We start from the raw sequence: 17,457 nt of genomic DNA on the forward strand, positions 1-17,457 counted from the left end.
CTCTCCTCTCTCTTGTAATGACTGCAGTGCTAACAGTACCTGCCAATATAATGCCAGCAGATCACATTCCATGCGGCTTTGCACTGTTCGTCTACATCACCATCTTCCAGATCGAGGTACCTGCCAAAACCCATCGAGATTCTGCTACCCAGCCTGACCATCTCCGATCTCATCTTCCTCGCCTTCCTGTCCTTCAAGATGAAGGAGGCTGTTGATGATTTGAACTGGACCCTCCCTTACTTCCTGTGTCCAGTCACTGGCTACCTGTTCTTCTCCACTATCTATAACAGCACTCTCCTCCTGACCCCGGCAAGTGTGGAGCACTTCCTCAGTGTGGCGTATCCCGTAAGATTTAGAGCACCAGGTAGGGTTGTCCACACAGTGGGCCTGTGTAGTTTTCTGGATCCTTTCCCTTGCCCACTGCAGATGCCAACAACACAACCTGCTATGGGAATTTCACAGATGTCCATCTTATTACCTGTCTGCTGGTACATTTAGAGATGTCCCTGGTTCTCTTTTTATTTATTTAACCTTTATTTAACTAGGCAAGTCAGATAAGAACAAATTCTTATTTACAATGACGGCCTACCCTGGACAAACCCTAACCCGGACGACACTTTGCCAATTGTGCGCCATCCTATGGGACTCCCAATCACTTTGGTTATGATACAACCTGGAATCAAACCAGGGTCTGCAGGGACGCCTCTAGCACTGAGATGTATTGCCTTAGACCGCTGCGTCACTCGGGAGCTCTTCTGTGTCCACTTCCTGATCAGCAACTTCTGCTACGTCAACTTCATCCGTATTCTGTCTTGGTTGCGCAACATCGGCCGGAAACCGGCGCCTGCGTGCCATCGGGCTGGAGTTGAGGACTCTGATGGTTTTTGCCTTCTTCTTTGGGCCATACAACACGTCCCATGTAGTGGAGATCATGCAGAAAAAAGTCTCTATTTGGCACAAGGCCATCCTGCTCACCACCTTCAATGCCTGTCTGGACCCCATTTTTTTCTACTCCTCAGCTGTTAGGAGCAGCCTCTACCTGAAGAGAATCAAGGCTAAGATCAATCCGAAGGCCACAGCCGTCCATGCTGGTAATACACCAGACCCTATGGACACCACCCACTCGTCCAGCCAGAGGTTTGGCGCTGCTGCTGCAAAGGGGACAAATGACACCTCACAGTGAATCAGTGAATAGTAAAACAGTGTTGTCCATCTGTACAATGTAAACATGAAGCATTGTTGTGTATTTTCACAATGTGATATAGAATTCTGATATCATTATTCAAATAAAATAAAATAAAATACATTTATAAAGCCCTTCTTACATCAGCTGATATCTCATAGTGCTGTACAGAAACCCAGCTTAAAACACCAAACAACAAGCAATGCAGCTGTAGAAGCACGGTGGCTAGGAAAAACTCCCTAGAAAGGCCAGAACCTAGGAAGAAACCTAGAGAGGAACCAGGCTATGAGTGGTGGCCAGTCCTCTTCTGGCTGTGCCGGGTGGAGATTATAACAGAACATGGCCAAGATGTTAAAATGTTCATAGATGACCAGCAGGGTCAAATAATAATAATCACAGTGGTTGTTGAGGGTGCAACAGGTCAACACCTCAGGAGTAAATGTCAGTTGGCTTTTCATAGCCAATCATTGAGAGTATCTCTACCGCTCCTGCTGTCTCTAGAGAATTGAAAACAGCAGGTCTGGGACAGGTAGCACGTCCTGTGAACAGGTCAGGGTTCATAGCCGCAGGCAGAATAGTTGAAACTGGAGCAGCAGCACGGCCAGGTGGACTGGGGACAGCAAGGAGTCACCATGCCAGGTAGTCCTGAGGCAATGTCCTAAGGCTCAAGTCCCCCGAGAGAGAGAAAGAAAGAATTAGAGAGAGCATACTTAAATTCACACAGGACAACGGATAAGACAGGAGAAATACCCCAGATATAACAGACTGACCTTAGCCCCCGACACATAAACTACTGCAGCATAAATACTGGCTGAGACAGGAGGGGTCGGGAGACACTGTGGCCCCGTCCGACAATACCACCAGACAGGGCCAAACAGGCAGGATATAACCCCACCCACTCTGCCCAAGCACAGCCCCCACACCACTAGAGGGATATCTTCAACCACCAAATTAACATCCTGAGACAAGGCCGAGTATAGCCCACAAAGATCTCCGCCACGGCACAACCCAAGGGGGGCGCCAACCCAGACAGGAAGATCACATCAGTGACTCAACCCCCTCAAGTGACGCACCCCTCCTAGGGACGGCATGGAAGAGCGCCAGTGACTCAGCCCCTGTAATAGGATTAGAGGCAGAGAATCCCAGTGGAGAGAGGGGAACCGGCCAGGCAGAGACAGCAAGGGCGGTTCGTTGCTCCAGTGCCTTTCCGTTCACCTTCACACTCCTGGGCCAGACTACACTCAATCATAGGACCTACTGAAGAGATGAGTCTTCAATAAAGACTTAAAGGTTGAGACCGAGTCTGTGTCTCTCACATGGGTAGGCAGACCATTCCATAAAAATTGAGCTCTATAGGAGAAAGCCCTGCCTCCAGCTGTTTGCTTAGAAATTCTAGGGACAGTTCGGAGTAATATTATCAATTTTTTGTGTTCTAGTCAAGATTCTAGCAGCCGTGTTTAGCACTAACTGAAGTCTATGTAGTGCTTTATGCAGGTATCTGGAAAGTAGAGCATTGCAGTAGTCTAACTTAGAAGTGACAACAGCATCGATTCATTTTTCTGCATCATTTTTGGACAGAAAGTTTCTGATTTTTGCAATGTTACGTAGATGGAAAAAAGCTGTCCTTGAAACAGTCTTGATATGTTCGTCAAAAGAGAGATCAGGATCCAGAGTAACGCCGAGGTCCTTCACAGTTTTATTTGAGACGACTGACGATTGTCAGTTTCTTGGGACCTAGAACAAGCATCTCTGTTTTGTTCGAGTTTAATAATAGAACATTTGCAGCCATCCACTTCCTTATGTCTGAAACACAGGCTTCCAGCAAGGGCAATTTCGGTGTTTCACCATGTTTCATCGAAATGTACAGCTGTGTGTCATCTGCATAGCAGTGAAAGTTAACATTATGTTTCTGAATGACATCACCAAGTGGTAAAATATATAGTGAAAACAATAGTGGTCCTAAAAACTTGAGGTACACCGAAATTTAGGAGGACAAACCATCCACAGAGACAAACTGATATCTTTCCAACAGATAACCAGGCCAGAACTTGTCCATGTTGACCAATTTGGGTTTTCAATCTCTCCAAAAGAATGTGGTGATCGATGGTATCAAAAGCAGCACTAAGGTCTAGGAGCACGAGGACAGATGCAGAGCCTCGGTCTGACGCAATTAAAAGATAATTTACTACCTTCACAAGTGCAGTCTCAGTGCTATGATGGGGTCTAAAACCAGACTGAAGCGTTTTGTATACATTGTTTGTCTTCAGGAAGGCAGTGAGTTGCTACGCAACAGCTTTTTCAATTTTTTTTGAGAGGAATGGGAGATTTGATATAGGCCGATAGTTTTTTATATTTTCTGGGTCAAGGTTTGGCTTTTTCAAGAGAGGCTTTATTACTGCCACTTTTAGTGAGTTTGGTGTATAGATATCCGTTTATTATGTTCAACATAGGAGGGCCAAGCACAGGAAGCAGCTCTTTCAGTAGTTTAGTTGGAATAGGGTCCAGTATGCAGCTTGAAGGTTTAGAGGCCATGATTATTTTCATCATTGTGTCAAGAGATATAGTACTAAAACACTTGAGTGTCTCCCTTGTTCCTAGGTCCTGGCAGAGTTGTGCAGACTCAGGACAACTGAGCTTTGGAAGAATACACAGATTTAAAGAGGAGTCCGTAATTTGCTTTTTAATGATCATGATCTTTTCCTCAAAGAAGTTCATTACCTTATCACTGCTGAAGTGAAAGCCATCCTCTCTTGGGGAATGCTGCTTTTTAGTTAGCTTTGCGACAGTATCGAAAATACATTTTGGATTGTTCTTATTTTCCTCAATGAAGTTGGAAAAATAGGATGATCGAGCAGCAGTGTGTCACGACTCCCGCCGAAGTTGGCTCCCCCGCCTGTTCGGGTGGTGCTCGGTGGTCGTCTTCACCGGCCTACTAGCCGCCACCGATCCCTTTTTCCTTTCGGTTAGTTTTGTTTCATTAGTTACACCTGTTCCTATTTTGTGTGTTCTTGATTTGCTTCCCAATTTAGCGTGGGGAACCCGCCCCTTTGTTGTTGTGCGGGATTATTTTGGTGTTCACATTTGTGTCGTTGGTGTTGTTTGTGCTCCGGACCGTTGTTACCCTGTGTTTTGGGTTGGTCAGTGTTTTGCATCCTGTGTGTTTGGGCATTTACTTTTGGTGCCGGATTAAAGTGCATCTTTCCCCTGGAACTCTCTGCGCCTGATTCCTATCTACACACCTAGTCAGCCGTGACAGAATCCCGCACCTCAACAATGGGATCAGCAGGAGCAGCCACACCTCCTCTCCCATCGATGGAGGAGAGGGTCCTCCATAACACCACTGTTCTTCACCGGATTTGGTCAGCCATGGATCAGATGATGGAGAGGATGGACCGATGGGAGAGGAGTGGCCTTCCCACCTCATTTCCAGCGCCCCCTCCACCAGTACCACCTACCCCTGCTTCAGCATCCAGCTCCGGGGCCCTGCGTTATTTAATTTAGGTTATTTCCGGACCTCTTAATGACTAAGTTTCAAGTCAGCAAAGAACAATACCACAACACACTTGTATGTATTGGTGTTCGTGTACGAGTTAAATGTGACACTGAAACCAAACATGTATGTAAGGGAGAGTGGGGTAAATTGAGCCACCCTTGTTTCTAGGAAACCATACACAAAATTATAATTTTACCAAATATTTAGGAAGACGTTTCATGGAGTCTGTGAAGGAAGAAACCACATGGAAAAAATGGTAAGCAAGTTAGGTCCAAAAAAACAGATTTTCACCATGTAAAACAAATTTATTGTGTTAGAAGTTTCATAATGCGGCTCAACTAACCCTGTCCCGTGGCTTAACTTACCCCATACCCAGGGTAAGTTGTGCCAAGAGGCCACAAGCTATGTTCTGAAAAGTGTAATGTTCACATGAATTCTGTTTATTTCCATGCATACACAACATCCTGAAATAGAGTATATCTAGATATCTTTGTTAGAAAGAATACTATACTTCCTATGATGGAGTGATGCTGAATGTAAAAACTGGCTCAACTTAACAAATAGTAGACGGCCAATAGAATAAGGTAGACGGGTGAGTTATGATTGACAGGAGTTTTAAGGTCCTATAACTAGGCCCAAAGAGAGCTAGTAGAGAGGGAAAGGGTTCCTTTTTGGTTTGGATTTTGATACTTTGCATTTCGTGACTAATTTGCTCTCACTTTCCACCTCCTTGAGCAAAACCACTTCCAACTCCCTAGACCAGGGTAAAACAGATTACTGTTTCATTTGATCTGATTGTCTGGTTACCATAATGTCTTAGTGACCCTGGGATACTGAATAGGTGACTTTGAAGAAAATTGCGAAAGGGACTGTATCCTGTCTAATTATTGATACCTCAGGTTAGTATATTCAGAATGTTACGTTTGAGTATTCTAATGACAAACTCACCTCCATGGATCTTAAAAATATATAGCCACAAAGACCCCAAAGTCATCCGACTGATCCTCAAACGTACTGGCAGCACAAATGATGCTGATAGTCAGACTGACAAGTGCCTGTGATGTGGTATGCTGCGAAATACTTATTAAGACTTATAAATATCATTATGTAATTTCATTGCTTTTCTCTATTTTCATTAGTTGAAAATGCTGGTTCCAGTCATTTATGAGCCTGTATAGTGAATGCAGTGTAAATGTGATTGACTCACATCACCAACCCTTTGTTATTAATAGCCAGTCAGTCACTTAGAATATCATCAGGACTAGAGTATGCGAGACTTGACTCTTGAATAACTTTTATTGATGGGAGTTTAAAAAAAATGTTGTAGTGTGAATGAGAGACATTTGTCTTCACAAAATGTAACAAACATTTTTGTGTCTCGTGTTTTCTTTTAAGCATACCACATGATCAAATGAGTCCCTAACATTGGTGCAACTCTTTAACGATTGACTCTGCCATCTGGTGGGCAGAAACGGATGATTCCCAAATGATTTCTATATCTAATATTTTCACAATCAAAGCACAATGATTTAATGGCTGACCAACTGTATCTGCCATGTCTTTTTATACTGATCTTAAGGATCCACCCCTTTAAAAAAATATAATCGCCTAAAATGACATACCCAAATCTAACAGGACCTGAAGCAAGGATATGCATATTATTGATACCATTTGAAAGGAAACGCTTTGAAGTTTGTGGAAATGTGAAATTAATGTAGGAGAATATAACACATTAGATCTGGTAAAAGATAATACAAAGAAAAAAACATGTTTTTGTTTTTTTGTCCATCATCTTTGAAATGCAAGAGAAAGGCCATAATATATTATTCCAGCCCAGGTGCAATTTAGACTGACCAGCAGAGCAGTGTATGCACAGCAGTGTATGTGCAAAGTTTTAGACTGATCCAATGAACCATTGCATATCTGTTCAAAATGCTGTATCAAGACTGTCCAAATGTGCCTAATTGGTTTATTCATAGATTCGTACTGCAATAAAATAGGAAAAACGCCAAGGGGGATGAATACTTTTGCAAGGCGCTGTATGTAAAATGGCAGCGGGGCAGAAAATGGCGCCGGAGCAGAAGGCAGACGTTTACGTGCCCCCAACCGATTGTGTTTTTTTTGTTTATCTGCATTGTTTGTAACTTATTTTTGTACTATTTTTGTACATAATGTTGCCGCTAACCATCTCTTATGACCGAAAATAACTTCTAGACATCAGGACTGAGATTACTCACCACTGACTAGCAGAATCCTTTTTCTTCTTTCACGACTCTGACGAGCCTACCGGACGAGCTAAACTACTTGTATGCTCGCTTCGAGGCAATTAACACTGAAACATGCATGAGAGCACCAGCTGTACCAAAAGACTGTGTGATTAATCTCTCCACAACCGATGTGAGTAAGACCTTTAGACAGGTCAACATTCACAAGGCCGCAGGGCCAGACGGATTACCAGGACGTGTACTGTGAGCATGCGCTGGACCAACCACGTGTCTTCACTGACATTTTCAACCTCTCCCTGACCGACTCTGTAGTACCAACATGCTTAAGCAGACCACCATAGTGCCTTTGCCCAAGAACACTAAGGTAACCTGCCTAAATGACTACCGACCCGTAGCACTCACGTCTGTAGCCATGAAGTGCTTTGAAAAGGCTGGTCATGGCTCACATCAACACCATCATCCCAGAAACCCTAGACCCACACCAATTTGCATACCGCCACAACAGATCCACAGATGACGCAGTCCCTATTGCAATCCACAATCCCCTTTCACACCTTGACAAAACTAATACCTACAGTTGAAGTTGAAAGTTTATAAATATTTTCTGGAATTTTCCAAGCTGTTTAAAGGCACAGTCAACTTAGTGTATGTAAACTTCTGACCCACTGGAATTGTGATACAGGGAATTATAAGTGAAATAATCTGTCTGTAAACAATTGTTGGAAAAATTACTTGTGTCATGCACAAAGTAGGTGTCCTAACCGACTTGCCAAAACTATAGTTTGTTAACAAGAAATTTGTGGAGTCGTTGAAAAATGTGTTTTAATGAGTCTAACCTCAGTGTATGTAAACTTCCGACTTAAACTGTATGTGAGAATGCTATTAATTGACTACACCTCAGCGTTCAACACCATAGTGCCCCTCAAGCTCATAAATAAGCTAAGGACCCTGGGACTAAACACCTCCCTTTGCAACTGGATCCTGGACTTCCTGACGGGCCGATCCCAGGTGGTAAGGGTCGGTAACAACACATCCGCCACGCTGATCCTCAACACAGGGGCCCCTCAAGGGTGTGTGCTCAGCCCACTCCTGTACTCCCTGTTCACTCATGACTGCATGGCCAGGCACGACTCCAACACCAACATTAAATTTGCAGATGACAACAGTGGTAGGCCTGATCACCGACAACAACGAGACAGCCTATAGGGAGGAGGACAGAGACCTGGCCGTGTGGTGCCAGGACAACATCCTCTCCCTCAACGTGATCAAGACAAAGGAGATGATTGTGGACTACAGGAAAAAGAGGACCAAGCATGCCCCCATTCTCATCAACGGGGCTGCAGTGGAGCAGGTTGAGAGCTTCAAGTTCCTTGGTGTCCACAGCACCAACAAACTAACATGGTCCAAGCACACCATGACAGTTGTGAAGCGGGCACGACAAAACCTATTCCCCCTCAGGAGACTGAAAAGATTTGGAATGGGTCCTCAGATTCTCAAAAGGTTATACAGCTGCACCATTGAGAGCATCACTGCCTGGTATGGCAACTGCTCGGCCTCCGACCGCAAGAGACTACAGAGTGTAGTGCGAATGGCCCTGTACATCACTGGAGCCAAGCTTCCTGCCATCCAGGACTTCTATACCATGTGGTGTCAGAGGTAGGCCCTTTTAATTGTCAAAGACTCCAGCCACCCTAGTCATAGACTATTCTCCCTGCTACCACACGGCAAGTGGTACCGGAGCGCCAAGTCTCGGTCCAAGAGGCATCTATAAACAGCTTCTACCCCCAAGCCATAAGACTCCTGAACATCTAGTCAAATGGCTACCCAGACTATTCACATTGCACCCCCCCCCCTCTCCACACCACTGCCACTCTATGTTGTCATCTACGCATACTCACTGTAATTAACTCTACCTACATGTACATACTACATCAACTAACCGGTGCCCCTGCACATTGATTCTGTACTGGCACCCCTGTATATATTGTTATTTTTTACTGCTCCTCTTTAATTACTTGTTACCTTTATCTCTTATTCTTATCCATATTTTTTTAAACTGCACTGTTAGGGGCTGGTAACTAAGGATTTCACTGTAAGGTCTACACCTGTTGTATTCGGCGCATGTGACAAATAAAATTTGATTTGATTTGGTAGTAGAGTAGGGGCCTTGGCAGCAGCTAATGGGGATCCATAATAAATAAAAAAAATACACTGATGATGAATATTGCTGTAGGGACTTGTTATGCAACCTAGGAAAGATGAGTTTTAAGCGCTACATGCTTTAGCACTCGGTGGTCGTGTTCTGTGAGCTTGTGTGTCCTACCACTTCGAGGCTGAGCCATTGTTGCTCCTAGACGTTTCCACTTCACAATGACAGCACTTAAATTTGACCGGGACATCTCTAGCAGTGCAGAAATTTGAGGTGGCATCATTGAAAAGGTGGCATCATATGACAGTGCCATGTTGAAAGTCACTGAGCTCTTCAGTATAGCCATTGCCAATGTTTGTCTATGGAGATTGCATGACTGTGTGCTTGGTTTTATACACCTGTTAGTAATGGGTGTGGCTGAAATAGCCTAACTTGAAGGGGTGTCCACACTTAATTACAGTGCATTCAGAAAGTATTCAAACCCCTTGACGTTTTCTACATTTTGTGACGTTACAGCCTTATTCTAAAATTGATTAAATAGTTATTTTTCCTTCATCAATCTACACACAATACCCCATAATAACAAAGCAAAAACATGATTTTAGAAATGTTTGCAAATGTATTAAAAATACAAAAATTAAATATTACATTTACATAAGTTTTCAGAACCTTTACTCAGTACTTTGTTGAAGCACCTTTGGCAGTGATTACAGCCTTGAGTCTTCTTGGGTATGATGCTACAAGCTAGGCACACCTGTATTTGGGGAGTTTCTCCCATTCTTCTCTGCAGATCCTTTCAAGCTCTGTCAGGTTGGAATGGGAGTGCCGCTACATAGCTATTTTCAGGTCTCTTCAGAGATTTTCGATCGGGTTTAAGTCCGAGCTCTGGCTGGGCCACTTAAGGACATTCAGAGACTTGTCCCGAAGCCACTCCTGCGTCCTCCTGTGTACTTAGGGTTGTTGTCCTGTTGGAAGGTGAACTCTCACCCCAGTCTGAGGTCCTGAGCTCTCTGGAGCAGGTTTTCATCAAGGATCTCTTTACTTTTCTCCGTTCATCTTTCCCTCGATCCTGACTAGTCTCCCAGTCCCTGATTCTGCCACCACCATGCTTAACCATAGGGATGGTGCCAGGTTTCATCCAGACGTGACGGTTAGCATTCAGGCCAAAAAGTTTAATCTTGGTTTCATCAGACCAGAGAATCATGTTCTATTGGTGCCTTTTGGAAAACTCCAAAAAGGTTGTCATGTGCCCTTTTACTGACTTCTGTCTGGCCACTGTACAATAAAGGCCTGATTTGGTGGAGTGTTGTAGAGATGGTTGTCCTTCTGGAAGGTTCTCCCATCTCTACAGAGGAACTCTGGAGCTCTGTCAGAGTGACCATTGTGTTGTTGGTCACCTTCCTGACCAAGGCCTTGCTCAGTTTGGCCAGACTGACAGCTCTAGGAAGAGTCTTGGTGGTTCCAAACTCCTTTCATTTAAGAATGATGGAGGCCACTATGTTCTTGGGGACCTTCAATGGTGCAGACCTTTTTTGGTATCCTTCCCCAAATCTGTGCCTCGACACAATCCTGTCTCGGAGCTCTACGGATAATTATTTCAACCTCATGGCCTGGTTTTTGCTCTGACATGCACTGCCAACTGTGGGCCCTTGTATAAACTGGTGTGTGCTTTTCCAAATCATGTCAAATCAATTGAAGTTACCACAGCTGGACTACAATTGTCACGCCCTGACCATAGAGAGCCCTTGTTTCTCTATGGTGTAGTAGGTCAGGGCGTGACTAGGGGGTATTCTAGTTTATAATTTCTGTGTTCTAGATACATTTTTCTATGTTGGTGTTTTGTATGATTCCCAATTAGAGGCAGCTGGTAATCGTTGTCTCTAATTGGGGATCATATTTAAGTAGCTATTTTTCCCACCTGTGTTTGTGGGATATTGTTTTGTGTTTGTGCCTGTGCACCACGTTGTCACGTTTAGTTTCACTTTTCAATAAATATGTGGAACTCAACATCTGCTGCGCCTTGGTCCCGTTCTTACGACAACCGTGACACCAATCAAGTTGCAGAAACATCTCAAGGATGATCAATGGAAACCGGATGCACCTAAGCTCAATTTCGACGGTCATAGCAAAGGGTCTGAATACTTATGCAAATAAGGTATTTCTAAAAAACTGTTTTTGCTTTGTATTAGTACAAAATAGGGGTTATTCATAAAACTTCACCACAACAAACAATACACTGCTCTTTCCATGACATGGACTGACCAGGTGAATCCAGATGAAAGCTATGATCCCTTATTGATGTCACTTGTTAAATCCACTTCAATCACTGTAAATGAAGGGAAGGAGACAGGTTAAATAAGGATTTTAAAGCCTTGAGACAATTGAGACATGGATTGTGTGGGTTAGACAAAAGATGTAAGTTCCTTTGAACGGATTATGGTCATAGGTGCCAGGCAGACCAGTTTTAGTTTGTCAAGAACTGCAACGTTGCTGGGTTTTTAATGCTCAACAGTTTCCTTTGTCTCAAGAATGGTCCACCACCCAAAAGACATCCAGCCAACTTGAGATAACTGTGGGAAGCACTGGAGTCAACATAGGCCAGCATCCCTGTGGAATACTTTTGACACCTTGTTGAGTCCATGCCCTGACGAATTTAGGCTGTTCTGATAGTAAAAGGGGGTGCAACTCTATATTAGGAAGGTGTTCATAATGTTTTGTACGCTCAGTTTATTTATTTATTTTGTATATTGTTAACATTGAGTTAATTCTGAATTTATGCATCAATCCAATCTCTACTAATGATTTTACTTATTCAGAACACAGGTAATACATTTACATTAACCAAAGTTTTATAAAAAGTCAAGTTGAGGCTTATATATTTTTATACAGGTGAACAATCAAACACAAAATATGGCTAACGAGTAGTGTTACCTACTGAAATGCTGACAGATAATGTCTGAAAATTAGTATCTCATGGGACATCACATGGGATATTGTTATGGGACATCTGTTTGGTAACACATTGCTGCAACAGTCCCAAAAGAGATATTACACATTCCAACTCAACACTCAGCTGTGTTGAGCCTCCAAGTGTCAATAACTGATGGAGTAGGCTAATCGCCATGCCAATCATTAATCTGTTGCTGTCCGTTTACATTGTCACCTTCGTGATTGGAGAACCTGCCAACATCCTGGCATTCTGCAACTTTTGCCAAAAACGTGCACCACAAACCTGCCTACATTGACATCCTGCTGCTCAACTTGACCATCTTGGACCTCATCTTCCTGCCCCTCAAGATGAAGGATGATATGAACTGGAACCTCCCCTTCATCCTGTGTCCAGTCACTAGTTTCCTGTTCTACTCCACCATCTACGACAGCACCCTCCTCCAGGCCGCGGTGAGTGTGGAGCGCAAGCTTGATGTGGCCTTCCCTATCAGATACGCATCGTATGTTGGGTGGTGTCTTCACTGAACCTCAGCATCATGAACATTGTGCTATGCTCCCAGTGGATATACAATAATGGGATCGTAATGGATAATCCCCAGACAACGTTTTACCTGAACTTCACCCAAGACCAGCTCAGCATCCTTCTCCCAGTGCGTCTGGAGCTATTCCTGGTACCTTTTCCTCATCTGCCTCTTTTGCTAGGTCACCTCTACAACACCTCTACTCTCCAAGTGGTGGGGTTCGTTTGGAAAGAGAGCGAGAGTTGGAGTGATGTAGCGTTGCTCTCCAGTACCATCAATGCCTGCCTGGACCCCATCATCTTCTACTTATCTGTGTCTGTCAGAGGCATGCTCAGTCAAAGCTTCAGGAGCTTCACTGCTGCCCCCCATTGGTAGCCTTCAAGACTGATAAATACAGAGAAACATGACACCCTTGAGTGTGAATGAAGGTTTATGTATGTTTTTAGTGCAATTATGTATTCTATACAATATGTATTAGGTGTATTATGTTATGTTATGAAACTGTTGGAAAACAGTTACGCTACCAAAAGGAGTGCCACAATTATGGTACAACCATTACCCACGCCTCAACAAACCACTGTATGTACAGTTCGATTTATTTGATCTCCCTTATCACTTAAATTTTGCTCTGACCAGTAGGCAACACCCATAAAAAAATATACTTGCTCTATGGGGCTTGGAAGAAATAAATTAGAACCAGAGGCTGTAAGAGCCCAGAAGTGGGTGTGAAAGATGTCTAATATTGAGTTAATTTCATGTAACAAGCATGTAAAGCAGGATGTGCAAACATGGGGAGATTATACAGCAGTGTCACAGTGTACCAGGCTCCTCTTTCCAGTGATAGGAACTGTAAACAAGACAGGGGTTCAGTGATGCAAAAGAACTGATAAGGACCGTTTGACATCCGTTCAGCAATCATGAGCTCCCTCTCCAAACTGTAATCCACGCCAATAGACACCTGCACTCCTATGTGCTGGTCTAGATAAAATGCTCTTTTTGAGTCCTGTATATTCAGTGAACTATGTGTTGGTTATTAGTTTACCAGTTGTACATTCTAACATTATAGATACAATGGGATTGAATTCAGTTTAGTGCCTTGTTTGACGCAGCGGATCGGCAATTAGGGCTGACCCCATTTAATCAGTCAAATGGTCAATTGTTTGGTCAATAGGCTGTTGGTCGGCAGATCATTTTTTGGTTGAGCTGTCGCGTATTTATAATTTTCTTCACGGTACACAAGACACCCGTCTGATTCGTGCCCATCTCAGTGGACCAATCCAGTGTGATGGAGTTTGCCATCTTAGTGTGACGTCAAAGTCCATACAGTGCCTTCAGAAAGTATTCACACTCCTTGACCTTTTCCACATTTTGTGACTGGCCTACACACAATACCCTATGTGAAAGTGAATGATGTTTTTCCAAAACGTTTACATTAAAAGCTGAAATGCCTTGAGTCAGTAAGTATTCAACCCCATTGTTATGGTAAACCTAAATAAGTTCAGGAGTAAAGATGTTTAACAAGTCACATAATAACTTGCAAGTATTCACTCTGTGCAATAGTGTTTAAAATGATTTTTGAATGACTACCTCATCTCTGTACCCCACACATACAGATAATTGTAAGGTCCCTCAGTCGAGCAGTGAATTTCAAACACAGATTCAACCAAAGGGAGGTTTCCAATGCTTTGCAAAGGGCACTTATTGGTAGATGGGTAAAAATAATAAAAGCAGACATTGAATATCCCTTTGAGCATTATGAAGTTATTAATTACACTTTAGATGGTGTATAAATACACCCAGTCACTACAAAGATATAGGCGTCCTTCCTAATTCAGTTGCCGGAGAGGAAGGAAACCAGTTTTCACCATGAGGCCAATGGTGACTTAAAAACAGTTAGAGTTTAATGGCTGTAATAGGAGAAAACTGAGGATGGATCAACAACATTGTAGTAACTACACAATACTAACCTAATTGACAGAGTGAAAAGAAGGAAGCCTGCAGAGAATACACATATTCCAAAATATGCATCCTATTTGCTACAAAGCACTACAGTAATACAGCAAAAAAATGTGGCAAAGTAATTCACTTTTTTGTCGAGAATAAAGTGTTATGCTTGGGGCGAATCCAATACAACACATTACTGAGTACCACACTCCATATTTTCAAAAATAATGGTGGCGACATCATGTTATGTGTATGCTTGTAATCGTTAAGGACTGGTGAGTTTTTCAGGATAAAAAAATAAACAGAATGGAGCTAAGCACAGGACAAATCCTAGAGGAAAACCTGGTTGAGTCTGCTTTCCACCAGATACTGGGAGATGTATTCATCTCTCAGCAGGACAATAATCTAAAACACAAGGCTAGATCTACACTGGAGTTGCTTATCAAGAAGACAGTGAGTGGACGAATTACAGTTGACTTAAATCTACTTGAAAACCTATGGCAAATCCTGAGAATGGCAATGATCAAGAACCAATTTGACAAAGTATGAAGACATTTGAAAATAATATGGGAAAATGTTGCACAATCCAGGTGTGGAAAGCGCTTAGAGACTTACTCAGAAAGACACACAGCTGTAATCTCTGCCATAGGTGCTTCTACAAAGTATTGACTTAGGGGTGTGAATACTTATGTCAATTAGATATTTCTGTATTTAATTTAATACATTTACAAACATTTCTAAAATCATATTTTCATTTTTTCATTATGGGGTAGTGTGTAGATTGGTGAAAAAAAGTAAGAGAGTTTGAATTCAGCCTTTAACACAACAAAATGTGTAATAAGTCAAGGGTTATGAATACTTTCTGAAGGCACTAATTGTGCTACTGAAATTGTATATGGTTAAGTTATGTAAGAACAATGGTGTAACACTAATAAAAATATTTTATAACAAATGTGTTTTCCTGAATTGTATGGTGTTTTACTAATAACATATATGCCAAACATCCCCTTTCATTCAACTGTGTATCCGGCAGATTCTTTCCAGACGGCACATGCAAATGAGCCTAATCATAGCCTAAGATCTACCTACCGGTACATAGTGTCTACGGCCTACTTAAGACAAACAAAAAGTAGAATGCAAATAGTGCAAACAGCGGTTTGCTCATAGTTCAACAACGAATATGACATACCACTTGAAAACAGTAAATTAGAATGCAACTATGGAGTAGGCTAAAACATTGACAGGTTTTATATGCTTGACAGCGGCTGCTGCAGTGGCACTCCCCAAGGTGCTTAACTGAATCTTCAGTGAGAGCTTTCTCCAGCGTTTTACTTGGCCTTCTTTTTGGTTCTTTATCTTATGGCTCCCTCTTGAGTAATTTGTGTCTTAAAGCATCAGACATGCTCAATGCATATAGTAGAATTTATTAAAACACATTGGGTGTGTCTATATATGGAAAAATACATGTTTAAAAATGTTTGACCAATCGATTGGTCGAAAGAACAGCTGACTCTTGGTGGACCAAGAGTTTTCTTCAGTCGGGGACAGCCCTATTGGCAATACAAGACAAATTGACCTACAAGTTCAAAATTACATGGCAACTATATTCTCCCTGCTAGCTCATGCTTCTGAAACTAAAGTCTGTTGTCCATATTTGTTTCAGTTATATAGTATATTGTTGTCCATATCTGTCTCAAAGGACCACTCTTTTTCATGGTACTTCGAGCCAGATAGGGATAATTATAGCGAGCAGTAAACATTAGGTTAGCCACTCCCCTGGATAAGGTGTTTTAAACAGACAAGATTGCCCCCACGTTTTTTTTATAAGGGGGTAAAGGATTGCTTCACCATGTCCGAACAAATATTTTTTTAAATGTAAATAGTATGTTATACAAGTGTCCACTTTAACGATTTCACTTGGTTTTGAGAAACTTAGACCACCCGAAATAGATTTTCTCATTGCTCGTTCTGCAGTATAGGAGCTACGGAAAAATACATAATTTTTTAGAAATGGCCACACTCTCAGTATAGTGATGCAGGTCTTTAGATGTTGTACACTTCGGAATAACACAATTTCAACTTTATCCGCAACATTATATTCAATTTGATTAGACTCAAGCCATTTCCCCTACCAGCTCTGCTGAGCGGGCTACACGGAAAAGCAGCATACTGCAGAACGAGCAATGAGGAAGTCTATTGCGGATGGTCCAAGTTTCTCAAAACCAAGTGAAACCGCTAGCGTGTCTGGACCCCTCTATATAACATGCCCTTTACATCAAAACAGATTTGGTAAAGGATTGGTTCAGAAATTCTTTAAGACTGCAACTCAATTCCAAACCCACCTCCTGCCTCTATCCCCAAGGCACTAGTGTAGGCGTAAAAGGATATGATGCAAGCAATGCGGAAAATGTCACCTAGCCAATCAGAATGCAAGGTGGCGCAAACACCACATTGCTTACCTATCCAATCCAAGTGTAGGGCCTAGGGATCGACTTGGAATTGGGCATATAGCTCTTGAAAATGCACCTCCACCTTACTACAGAACCAATCCAATGATTGTGTCAATGCTATGGTATAAACATTGAAATGTTATTGTACAATTGGAATAAATCTTGCCAGTGGTTAGAATGCCATGCTGTGATTGCTTTCAGTGGAGATAAAACAAGGATGCTGAGAACCTTCACTCACAAACAATTCCTTAAAGCACTGCTGACCTGGGATGTGCTACAATTATTCTTCATAGCACTGGTTCCCAAACATATAAATTACTGGAGGAGATGGTGAAATTCCATAATAGACAACTCTCCCTTAGATCCTCAATATTTAGTTGAGTTACCCAGTGTCCCAAATTTGAATTGAATGCCTGTAAATGAACATCCCCTATCATAGAGACTCAGGGATATGTATCATCTTATACATGGCAACGCTGACACATGCTCCAATTAATGTATTGAATTCCGGTAAGTGACCTATCACAAGCAGATACATACCAT

The 17,457-nt window shown here is 42.4% G+C and overlaps 1 pseudogene; it reads left to right on the forward strand.

Moving 5' to 3' along the window:
* Positions 1-12,172: 12,172 nt before the first annotated feature.
* On the forward strand, positions 12,173-12,895 carry LOC121841536 (annotated as a pseudogene).
* The last annotated feature ends 4,562 nt before the right edge of the window (positions 12,896-17,457 follow it).

The sequence above is a fragment of the Oncorhynchus tshawytscha genome, linkage group LG31 (genome assembly GCF_018296145.1).
Source record: "Oncorhynchus tshawytscha isolate Ot180627B linkage group LG31, Otsh_v2.0, whole genome shotgun sequence".
Taxonomy (NCBI): domain Eukaryota; kingdom Metazoa; phylum Chordata; class Actinopteri; order Salmoniformes; family Salmonidae; genus Oncorhynchus; species Oncorhynchus tshawytscha.